Raw genomic sequence first — 11,863 nt, 5'->3', positions numbered from 1 at the left:
CTGTGGGCGAAGAACTATCTTCCAGGGGCTTCCTGAGAGGCAGCGCTTGGGAGGCTTTTTTTTTTTTTTTTTTTTTTTTTGAGCCGTTGTTGGTCTGCAAATGTCTAATCCTGTTTCCACTTGATGATGGTTTGAGAGAATTCTGGGTTCCACAGTATTTTTGCCAGAGCATCCAATGCCCTTTCTTTCTTTCTTTTTTTTTTTTTTAAGATTTATTTATTTATTTGAGGCCGGCGCTGCGGCTCACTAGGCTAATCCTCCGCCTGCGGCGCCGGCACCCCGGGTTCTAGTCCTGGCTGGGGCGCTGGATTCTGTCCCGGTTGCCCCTCTTCCAGTCTAGCTCTCTGCTGCGGCCTGGGAGGGCAGTGGAGGATGGCCCAAGTGCTTGGACCCTGCACCCCATGGGAGACCAGGAGGAAGCACCTGGCTCCTGGCTTTGGATCAGCGCAGCACGCTGGCCGTAGCAGCCATTAGGGGAGTGAACCAACGGAAGGAAGACCTTTCTCTCTGTCTCTCTCTGTCTAATAAAAAATAAATAATAAAAAAGATTTATTTATTTGAAAGTCAGAGTTACCAGAGAGAGAAGAGGCAGAGGGAGAGAAAGAGAGAGAGGGAGAGAGAGAGAGAGATCTTCCATCTGATGGTTCACTCCCCAATTGGCCACAATGGCTGGAGCTGTGCCGATCTGAAGCCAGGAGCCAGGAGCTTCTTCCGGGTCTCCCACGCGGGTGTAGGGGCCTGAGGCGTGGGCCATCTGCTACTGCTTTCCCAAGCCACAGCAGAGAGCTCATCCAATGCCCTTTCACTCTGACCCTCTGACTGTGGCTTACGTCCTGATTTTTCTCTCAATCTGTTACAGACCTGGAATTCTGAAATCATCACTACCAGAGCCACCCTGGAGGCCTCTTCTAGCTTCCTTCCACTGTGGGGATTTTTCATGTAGTAGTTCCTTTTTCTTTAACATAGAGCTGTTTATGTATTTATATTATGTATTTATTTGAAAGACAGAAATCTTGTAGGTATGGTTTGATGGGGGTATGTGCAGGGGTAGAATTTTAATCAGGAACTCAAAATTACTCGATTCTCTTATTCTGTGACCTTTCTGCTTTATATTTCTTCTTGAGTCCATTTGGCAAATGGAAATGGTCCATTGCATCTAAGTCCTCAAATATATTCACAAAAACATCGCTGATAATATGTTCTGTCATCTTAATATTTGTAGCATAGTACCTTTGGCCTGTTCATTCATTTCTTTTTTTATTAATTTTTTAATAATTTTTTTGACAGGCAGAGTGGACAGTGAGAGAGAGAGACAGAGAGAAAGGTCTTCCCTTCGTTGGTTCACCCCCCAATGGCCACTATGGCCGGCGCACCGTGCTGATCCGAAGCCAGGAGCCAGGTGCTTCTCTTGGTCTCCCATGCAGGTGCAGGGCCCAAGGACTTGGGCCATCCTCCACTGCCTTCCCGGGCCACAGCAGAGAGCTGGCTTGGAAGAGGAGCAATCGGGACTAGAACCTGGGGTGCCGGTGCCGCAGGCGGAGGATTAGCCTACTGATCCATGGCGCTGGCCCCTGTTCATTCATTTCTTTAAATTTAAAAAAAAATTTTTGCTTTATTTGAAAGGCAGACAGAAAGAGAAGAGACAGAGACAGAGTGCCCATCCACCGGTTCACTCTTCAAATGCTCTGGACCAGGCCAAAGCCAGGAGACTGGAACTCAGCCCAAGATCCCCTGTGGGTGGCTGAGCCACCAGCTGCCATCTCCCAGGACGCGGATTAGCAGGAAGCTGGGATGGGAGCAGAGCTGGACCTCGAAGCCCGCACGCTGACATGGAGCGTCGTGTCCCAAGCACTGACCCCTCCACCTTCCCGTTGTCACGCCACCTGTTGGCCTTTTGATATGGGATAGGGCAGGGAGCTAAGCCAGGGCCACAGTGCCTCCCCTCGAGGTACTCCCCTAGCCTGGCTGTCAGTCAAACAACCCCTTTCCCACCCAGCGCATCGACCTGCCACTGTGAGGGGCTCGCTCTCGCCGCTCTGCCTGCAGGTGGCGCTGTCTCCTGGGCTTTCCCCTTCCTGGCCCACGGGCTGTGCACCATACACGTGCCTGTCCTTGGAATGCCTCTCTGGGTGACAGCTCACTCAGGGGGAAGGGAAATGGACAGGTAAAATCCTTAATCCAAGAGAAAGTGTGGTGGGCGAGGTGGGGCCCAATTCCTGTTCTGGGTCCTTTCCTGTCACCCAGAGAGTGACACGTGTAACGTCATGATTTCTTATATTTCTTATTCTTGAACAACGCAAAGATTTTTAGAGCCTTTAGGGTTCGAATCATTCTTCCTGACTTTCAGGGTTGTTATGATCCCGCATTGCAGCTCTTTTTAACCTGAAACCCAAAAACTGCTGCTTCGTACGATCGCTGTCCGTTTCGATTTTCCCATGCATTTCTCATTGTTACTGCTCGTTATTCTACTTGTACCTTTTAGTTTTTCCTCTCTTTGCTTTTCTTTCTGCTAAGGTCTCCAGGACTTCCTGTAGTCAAGGATAGTTTCAAAGCAAAACGTCTCCCTTTTTATTTAGCTGGAAGCGTGTTTAGTTCCCCTTCGTTCTAGCAAGAGGCTTGGGAAGGCAGCTCTGGGCAGGCACTTTCCGCTCGGCGCACCCAGCCACTTCCTTAGAGAGGCAGACACTAGCCACTCTGCCACCTTCTTCTACCCATGTGTGCTGTTGAGAAATCTGCGGAAAACCCAATTTTGCTTTCACGAAGGTACTCAGTCTTTTATTTCCAGTAGTTTTATTTTTTAAGTACTCACTTTATTTTTTTTCCATAGGAAAGACAGAGCAAACGAGAGAGAGAGAGAGAGAGAGAGAGAGAGTGTCTGAGAGAGGTCTTCCATCGGCTGGGTCACTCCCCAAATGCCCACAACATCCAGGGCTGGACCAGGTCTAAACCAGGAGCCCAGAACTCCACCTGGTCTCCCACAAGGCGGGCAGGGACCCAAACACTTGCACCATCACCACTGCCTCCCAGGGTGCGCGTGAGCAGGAAACTGGATGGGAACTGGAGTGGGAACTCAGGCCAGACGTTCTGATGTGGGATGCAGGAGCAAAGCACTCACCCCAGCCGTTTGGTTAAGCTTATCTCACTGTCGGGGCCAGTGCTGTGGCGCAGTGGGTTAAAGCCCCGGACTGCAGTGCCGGCATCCCATAAGGTCACTGGCTTGAGTCCCGGCTACTCCACTTCTGATCCAGCTCTCTGCTGATGCACCTGGGAAAGCAGCAGAAAACAACTGAAGTCCTTGGGTCCATGCACCTACATGGGAGACCCAGAAGAAGCTCCTGGCTCCTGGCTTCAGGTCGGCTCAGCTCCAGCCATTGCAGTCATTTGGGGAGTGAACCAGCGGAAGGAAGACTTCTCTCTCCCTCTCTCTACCTTTCTCTGTAACTCTGTCTTTCAAATAAATAAAAAATAAATCTTTAAAATTAAAAAAATAAAAGAGAGAGAGATCGCTTCATTGTCTTCAGTATTCCATGGTTCAGCTTCTGATCCAGTTTCCTGCTAATGTCCACCCTGGGAGGCAGCAAGTGCTTGGGCCCCTACCACTCCTGTGGGACACGGGGTTGTGTTCCGGGTTCCTGGCTTGGGCCAGAGAAACAGAAAGTGCGCGCTTTGCCCCCGCGGGCCGGGAGTGCAGCAGGGACCCCGCTGTCCCTGTGCCGGCTCAGCCTGGCCTCCTCCCAGCTGGTTCCGGGAAGGGTCCAGCCGCCAGACATGCCAGAACTGGACCGTGCTCTTCTGACGCTGCTCCTAAAACAAAATGTGGCCGGCGCCACGGCTCAATAGGCTAGTCCTCCGCCTGTGGCGCCGGCACACCAGGTTCTAGTCCCGGTCGGGGTGCCGGATTCTGTCCCAGTTGCCCCTCTTCCAGGCCAGCTCTCTGCTGTGGCCCGGGAAGGCAGTGGAGGATGGCCCAAGTGCTTGGGCCCTGCACCCCATGGGAGACCAGGAGAAGCACCTGGCTCCTGCCTTCGGATCAGCGCGGTGCGCCGGCCGTGGCGGCCATTGGAGGGTGAACCAACGGCAAAGGAAGACCTTTCTCTTTGTCTCTCTCTCTCACTGTCCACTCTGCCTGTCAGAAAAAATGTTAAAAAAAATGTGCAACTATTTCAGTGATAAAAACGTGCGACGTAAAACTTGAACGTCTGGGCGGACACCATGTGCAGCAGGTTAAGCCACCACGTGTGATGCCACATCCCATAGGAGTCCTGGCTGCCCCACTTCCACACAGCTCCCTGCTGATAATGATCCGTTGCAACTTGTCATTGAATTTGTATTTACCTTTATTTATTGAGATAACAGCATACATACAGAAAAGTGTGTGAACCTTAAGTGCACAGATTAAAATATAGAATGCTGGGGCCAGTGTTGGGGCTCACCGGGTTAAACTGCTGTTTGTAATGCCAGCATCTCATATCAGAGTTCTGGTTCGAGTCCCAGCTGCTCTGCTTCTGATCCAGCTCCCTTCTAATGTGTCTGGGAAGGCAGTGCATGATAGACCAGGTCTTTGGGCCTCTGCCACCCACATAGGACACCCAGAAAGTGTGGCTCCCAGCTTCTGTCTGGTCCAGTTCATCACAGAGTCAGTAGCAAGATCTTGTTCATTAGAAACACGGGAGGAGAGCACACGGAGAGACCTAAGTTGTGGCTGCACTTCTGGGACAGGCAGTGTCTCTGCCCAGGGAGAGAGAGAGAGAGAGAGAGAGAGAGAAGGGGGCCCAGCCCATCCTTCCCTCAGGGTCCCACTCCAGAGAGAACTAACCCCCTCCCATGATGCTGGCATCAATCCACCTGTCTAATCAGCTCTTGAAGGACCCCCATCTTGAAGTTCTCGGCCACGCGGGGCTGGTCCACGTGCGTCTGTGAACTATGTTGGTCCCCTGGGGGGGGGGCCCTCTGAGTATCACAGGTGCACCTAGACACTTGTCGCCCTCCTCCCGCCCTGTCTGCAGGCCTGCAAGGGATGTGAGCGGCTGCTTCCTGCTAAGACAGGCTCCATTTGACTTTTAAAACTTGTCTTAAAAAGTATAACCCTAGGGGCCGGTGCTGTGGCGCAGCAGGTTAACGTCCTGGCCTGAAGCGCTGGCATCCCATATGGGCACCGGTTTGAGACCCAGCTGCTCCACTTCCAATCCAGCTCTCTGCTGTGGTCTCGGAAAGTAGTAGAAGATGGCCCAAGTCCTTGGGCCTCTGCACCCACGTGGGAGACCTGGAAGGGGCTCTTGGCTCCTGGCTCCTGGCTTTGGATCGGCGCAGCTCCGGCCGCTGTGGCCAATTGGGGGTGAACCAGTGGATGGGAGACCTCTCTCTCTCTCTCTGCCTCTCCTCTCTCTGTGTAACTCTGACTTTCAACTAAATCTTTAAAAATATATATATAACCCTAATACATAAAAAAGGAAGAGGGACGAGCCACACTCGGCTAAGGGCTCCTCTCACAAAACCTGGCCGTGGAGCAAGGCGGGATCTTTCCCATTCCTACCTTCTTTGTTCTCTTTGCAAACAAGCGTGCATCATCTTCTCATTGGAAGTACTTTCCCAGTAAGAGCTGCGGCAAAATAACCCCGAGCCGAACAGAGCAGGGAAGCAGCCAGCGTTCCAGGATTCTCCCACTCGGTCTGGCTTTGTTTCCCCCGCATCCGGTTTCCAGTGTCTTCTATAACGCGGTTGTTGAAACCACAGACCATAGACACTGACTGAAACAGCCCCTGGGGAGCATAAACTAATAGGCGTGAGAGCCCTGGCCGCTCCGTGAGTGCTGGCTTCTGCGCTGAGCCTTGTCCTTATCTCGTTAGAGTCTCCGCAGGCCCCGGAGGTGTGTAACCACATCCCCCCTGCAGCGCAGACCAGCGCTGTGGGGCTCCTCCACTGTAGGCTCGCGCTGGCTACTGTAGGCTCGCGACGTGCCTACGGCTCAGTTACCACTGTCCAGAGGCGCTGCCGCGATGTGTCTGTCCTGGGCACAGGAGCCAGCCTGAAAACCTTTGCAGTGGATGGAAATTCCCCTCCGTCGAACCTGGGCCGCTGAGTGGCGCCTCTCGTGTAGCTGATCTCAGGGACTCATCGGCCAGTCTCCCTCTCTTGGCTTAGTTTCCCGGTGCTGCTTTGATGAGCGAAGATGAATTTGTTGCTAAAGACGAACTCCCTGCATTGAGGAAGTGGTGCGTTCGCTGCAGACAGTCCCGTGGGGTCCGGACCACAGCCTCCTGAGGTCGGCATCTCCTCTGTAGACAACACCTTTCTTCTTCTTAATTTTCAATTTCTTTCTTTTTTTTTTTTTTTTTTTTTGACAGGCAGAGTGGACAGTGAGAGAGAGAGACAGAGAGAGAGAAAGGTCTTCCTTTTGCCGTTGGTTCACCCTCCAATGGCCGCCGCGGCCGGCGCGCTGCGGCTGGCGCACCGCGCTGATCCGATGGCAGGAGCCAGGAGCCAGGAGCCAGGTGCTTCTCCTGGTCTCCCATGGGGTGCAGGGCCCAAGCACTTGGGCCATCCTCCACTGCACTCCCTGGCCACAGCAGAGAGCTGGCCTGGAAGAGGGGCAACCGGGACAGAATCCGGCGCCCCGACTGGGACTAGAACCCGGTGTGCCGGCGCCGCAAGGCGGAGGATTAGCCTATTGAGCCACGGCGCCGGCCCTCTTTTTCTTTTTTTTTTATTTGTGAAAGGCACAGTGACAGAGAGAGGAAGCAAGAGGCAGAGAAAGAGAGAAACTTCCATCCTCTGGTTTGCTCCCCAAATGCCTGCAACAGCCAGGGCTGGGTCAGGCCGAAGCCAGAATCCAAGAAGACTCCATTGGGTCTCCCATGTGGGTGGCAGCAACCCAACTCCCGTACCAAACACCCACATCTCTGTGGGGTTTGAGAAACAGGACAGTGTGGGGAGCAACTCGGACTAGACTAAGTTACTGGAATTAAGACTTATTCTATGCATCTGCTCTCCCACAATATGGCGCTGGGAAAGGAGGCAACAGCTTCTACCAGCTGCCTCTCACCAACTTGACAAGCTGCAGGAGCTGCTCCTGATTGGAGGAGAGCAGCGTACTCGGCGTGTGGGTAGCAGAGTTGGGATTGGTGGAGGAGGACTATAAAGGAGGAGAGAGACAACATGCACCAGGAACATCTAAGGGGAACACCTGTGCAGCCCCCGAGAGAGCCGGCCGGCGGTGTGCCGCTCCCCCGCGGAAGTGGGGAATGTGGCAGGGGGAACCGCCCTTCCACGGAGGTGGAAGGGACAGTAGCCAACCCGGGAAGAACCAGCAGCAAACCCGGGAAGGGCCGAGCAGACGAAAGAACAGCGCAGGGTCCTGTGTCGTTCCTCCATGAAGAGGGGGAGCGACATAATGGTGCCGTGACTCGGATATGAAGCCTAGGCAGGGTTTAGTGTCGTTCCTCCATGAAGAGGGGGAGCGACAGGACAGGCCTTCCTTTCCCAGAATATCAGTAGGAATAAAATACATAAATTGAGAAGGCGGAACAGGAAAGTCGGTGCAGAAAAAGAAACTAGGGAGAGGCAAGAAGCCCTTAGGAGGCCAACCTTTTAGTGCTTTGGTTCATAAAATGAAAACAAAAAAGTCACGCCCTGTTTCCCTGCCCCTGGCAAGGTGCTAACACCTGGCCAACTCTGAGCACATCAGCCAGGCAGCCCCAAGCTCAAGGGCAGGAGACGGCCTTGGACCGGGCATCTGCTGTGAGGGCTGTGGCCCTGTGGGTCCAAGATGCCAGAAAGACAAAGTACAAGTTCACGAGAAGCGGAAGCCGTAGGAGGCCGGCGGGGGGCGGAGGGGCTGTCCCGCTCGCCCTGGTACCGTTACTTGGCACAAACGGATGCATCTGCTCTGTGGAAATGGAACTTAAGGCTGTCACAAAGAATTGAGGCTGGGAAACCCAAGGATCTGGAATGTTCTGAAGGATTTGGGGCTCTCCAGAATGGAGCCTGTGGGAAGGAACTTGGTTCAATTAGACACAGCTGGGGAAGAAACCTTCCGCAGAGAGAGAATGTGGGCGGGATTTAGTAAAAGGTCAGAACTTACTAGACCCAAGTGGGCATACTCAGGGGAAAACCCAGAAGCCACAGTTCATTAGAAACACATACATTCGGTGCCAGCGCTGTGGTGTAGTGGGTTAAGCTGTCGCCTGCAGTGCTGGCATCCCATATGGATGCCAGTTCGAGACCCGGCTGCTCCACTTCTGATCCAGCTCTCTGCTATGGCCTGGGAAAGCAGTAGAAGATGGCCCAAGTCTTTGGGCCTCTGCACTCGCATGGAAGACCTGGAAGAAGCTCCTGGCTCCTGGCTTCGGATCGGCACAGCTCCGGCCGTTGTGGCCAATTGGGGAGTGAACCAGCAGATGGAAGACCTCTCTCTCTGTCTCTGTCTCTGCTTCTCTCTGTGTGTAACTCTGACTTCCAAATTAATTAATTAATTAAAAAGAAGCACATATGGTCAGGGGCATAGCGGGTTAAGCCACAGCTCGCAACACCGGCATCTCAGAGCAGGGTTCCAGTTCTAGTCCTGGCTGCTCTGCTTCCAACCCAGCTCCCTGCTGACCCACTGGGAAAACGACAGAAGATGGCCAAGTGCTTGGGCCCTGCCACCCATGTTGGAGTCCCAGGCTCCTGGCTTCAGCCCAGCCCAGCACCTGCCATTGCAGCCACTTGGGGAGGGAACCAGTGGATGGAAGATCTCTTCCTCTCTCTCTCACTCTGCCTTTCAAATAAATAAAACAAATCTTTAAAAAAAGGTGGTCAGCCAATCTTCCTGTATCTGGGGTGTGAAAATATATTGCTGTTATTTGCCAGAAGTACATAGGCCTACCTGCTGTGGAGGCCCTGCGTAAGAGGAGAAGAGGACCCTCTCCCGGTGCCCACTCCACGTGTGCAGTCTGTAGCAACGGCCTGGGATTTGGACCAGCCAACGAAGCGCCCCCTGCAGGCTGGGAGGGGACTGCAGAGGGCGATCTGGGGACCCTGGGAGCCCCTGCAGAGAAAACCGAGTAGAATGGATGGTTTTGAGGGAACTGATAAAGACAGGAAACACATGGGCATTCCTACCGGGCACTTGGCCATGTCTGCAAGGACATGACGTCCAAATGAGTTTTCTTCTCTCCGCAGCCCTAGTGGGAGGCAGGAACTTTACTCAGAAATCGGCCCTGTGTGCCAGGGCTGAGAGCGGAAAAGTAAAGAGGACGCGGACTACCAGCCCCGTTCTCCCAAGAGAGAGCCTTGGGCCCGCCTGGATAGCTCTTGCAGATGATAACCTTGGGCAAGGAGAGAGGGGCGGATCCCGGCCCGGCGAACGAACGCAGGCGCCGTGACACGAGGGGCAACTTGGCGGCTGGATACCTTCAGGGACGGGACACCCCCCCTTCCCCCCGCCGTGTGGACAGCTGCCCACCCAGCAGCGCCACTGGAGACCCACAGTCATCACAGATGAGCTTTCCTAGCAAGAATGGACCACGTCCTCGGGCTCCTGCCCCCACGTGGGAGGCCCAGAAGCAGCTCCAGGCTCCTGGCCACTGGAGGAGGGAATCCACGGGTGGAAGATCGCTGTCTCCCTGTCTGTCTCTAATTCTTTCAGATTAAAAACAAAACAAAACACACAATTAAAGAAAAGCAGAGGTGAGTGTTTGGCCTGGCACTAAGACACCAGATGGGATGCCGGTGTCCGATCCAGCGCTGGCCACTGCAGGCATAAGTGGAGGGAACCAGTGGATGGGCGTGCAGCCTCCCGAATAAATTTTAAGAAAGAATAAGAAGAAATAAAAGGAAGGGGTTACCCTAGGCTTCAGGGCCATGCTTGTCTCCAGAGGAAAAGGCACGGTGGCTTCGAGGGCACTGGTACCACGCCTGCTCTGGCCCCGGGTGGTGGGGCCCCAGGTCCTTTATAATTATCTATTAAGCTGTACATTTATGCTTCGTACCTTTTCTGTATTACCTGCAAACCAAAGAGTTTAAAAAGCCACGAATTACCAAAGTTAAAATACTACTGAATAGTACATTTAAAAGTGGCTAGGATGGTACATTTAACACTATGGGTGTATCTCACCGTTATCTAAAATATCTAAACACAGACGGTGAAATATCGCAAAAACATGCACAGAGAGCGCCCCCATGTGGACATCTTGGGAAACGCAGTTTGAGCCGAGGCTCCTTTAACGAAATGCCTGCAGCGAAAGTGTTAGAGATGTTGGGGTACTTGGGGACTTTGGAATACTTGTATATACACAATGAGATATCGTGGGGAGGGGACCCAGATGTAAACATGAAACTCATTCGTGTTTCACAGACACCTTAAACACAATGTTCTTGATCATCTTATGTACAAACTTGGTGACCACGGAGCCAGCAGACTTGTGGTGTCATGTTGGCATTCAAAAGGCTCCAGATCTTGGAGCATTCCAGAGTTTGGATTTTTGGGGTAGGAATGCTCAACCTGTATTGTAAAGATATCAGTTATCGGGGGCCGGCGCTGTGGTGCAGTATGTTAATCCTCCGCCTGTGGCGCCGGCATCCCATATGGGTGCCAGTTCAAGTCTCGGCTGCTCCTCTTTCAATCTCGCTCTCTGCTATGGCCTGGGAAAGCAGTGGGAGACGCCCCAAGTCCTTGGGCCCCTGAACCCACATGGGAGACCCAGAAGCAGCTCCTGGCTCCTGGCTGCGGAACGGTGCAGCCCTGGCTGTTGTGGCCATCTGGGGAGTGAACCAGCAGATGGAAGACCTCTCTCTCTCTCTCTCTCTCTCTCTTTCTGCCTCTCACTGTCTGCAACTCTACCTCTCAAATAATAAATAAAATCTTTAAAAAATATCAATTATTGGTTATAGATTCAGAATCAAATTCCCCCTCTAACTGGACAGACTCTGGCACAATCAGAGTGAGAGGAAGGCACCCTTTATCCGATACCAAGACTGACCACAGAGCTAAGATAATTGAGCCAATGGACAATAGCTCAGAGTTGGATCAAGGGAGCCCACGCAGGCACTCGGACGGAACCACGCAGGTGAGGCAGCTGTGGCTGGGCAACCCGTGGGACGTGGCTTCTCCATTCGTGATCGCGCTGTCCATTTTAGCAGAAAACCATAAATAACTCAGAGTCCATGGGCAGGAAGAATGGATAAATCAGTGATGATGCATGCCCACGCTGGAATACTATGCAGCAGAAAAAAAAAAACAGATCAAATCTGGGACCTGTGTGGTGGCACAGCAACCACAGGGTAAGCCAACGCATGCACCCCAGCGTCCCATACGAGCGCTGGTTCTAGTCCCGGCTGCTCCACTCCCACTCCAGTTCCCTGCTAACAGCCTGGGAAAGGCATCAAAAGGTGGCCCGGGTGTTGGGGCCCTGTCACCCTCGTGGGAGACCCAGATGGAGTCCCAGGCTCCTGGTTTCAGCCTGGTCCAACCTTGGCTGTTGCAGCCATCTGGGGAGTGAACCAGTGGATAGAAGACTGCTATCTCTCTCTCTATCTCCCCCTCCCTCCTCTAACTCTGCCTTTCAAAAACATAAATATTTTTTAAAAAGATAAAAAAAAGAATTATGAGTAAAAAAAAGCAAGTCTCAGAAGATAACACAGGGTGTATGATTTCATTTCATAAACCTCAAAAGCAAAAAAAAAATAATAATAATAATATTGAGGCCTGTGCCGCGGCTCACTAGGCTAATCCTCCACCTGCGGTGCCGGCACACCGGGTTCTAGTCCCAGTTAGGGCGCCGGATTCTGTCCCGGTTGCCCCTCTTCCAGTCCAGCTCTCTGCTATGGCCAGGGAGTGCAGTGGAGGATGGGCCAAGTGCTTGGGCCCTGCACCCCATGGGAGACC

Source organism: Oryctolagus cuniculus, chromosome 18, assembly GCF_051225735.1.
Source record: "Oryctolagus cuniculus isolate XC-2025 breed Fujian yellow rabbit chromosome 18, ASM5122573v1, whole genome shotgun sequence".
Classification (NCBI taxonomy): domain Eukaryota; kingdom Metazoa; phylum Chordata; class Mammalia; order Lagomorpha; family Leporidae; genus Oryctolagus; species Oryctolagus cuniculus.
Note: the sequence above shows the minus strand (reverse complement) of the source record.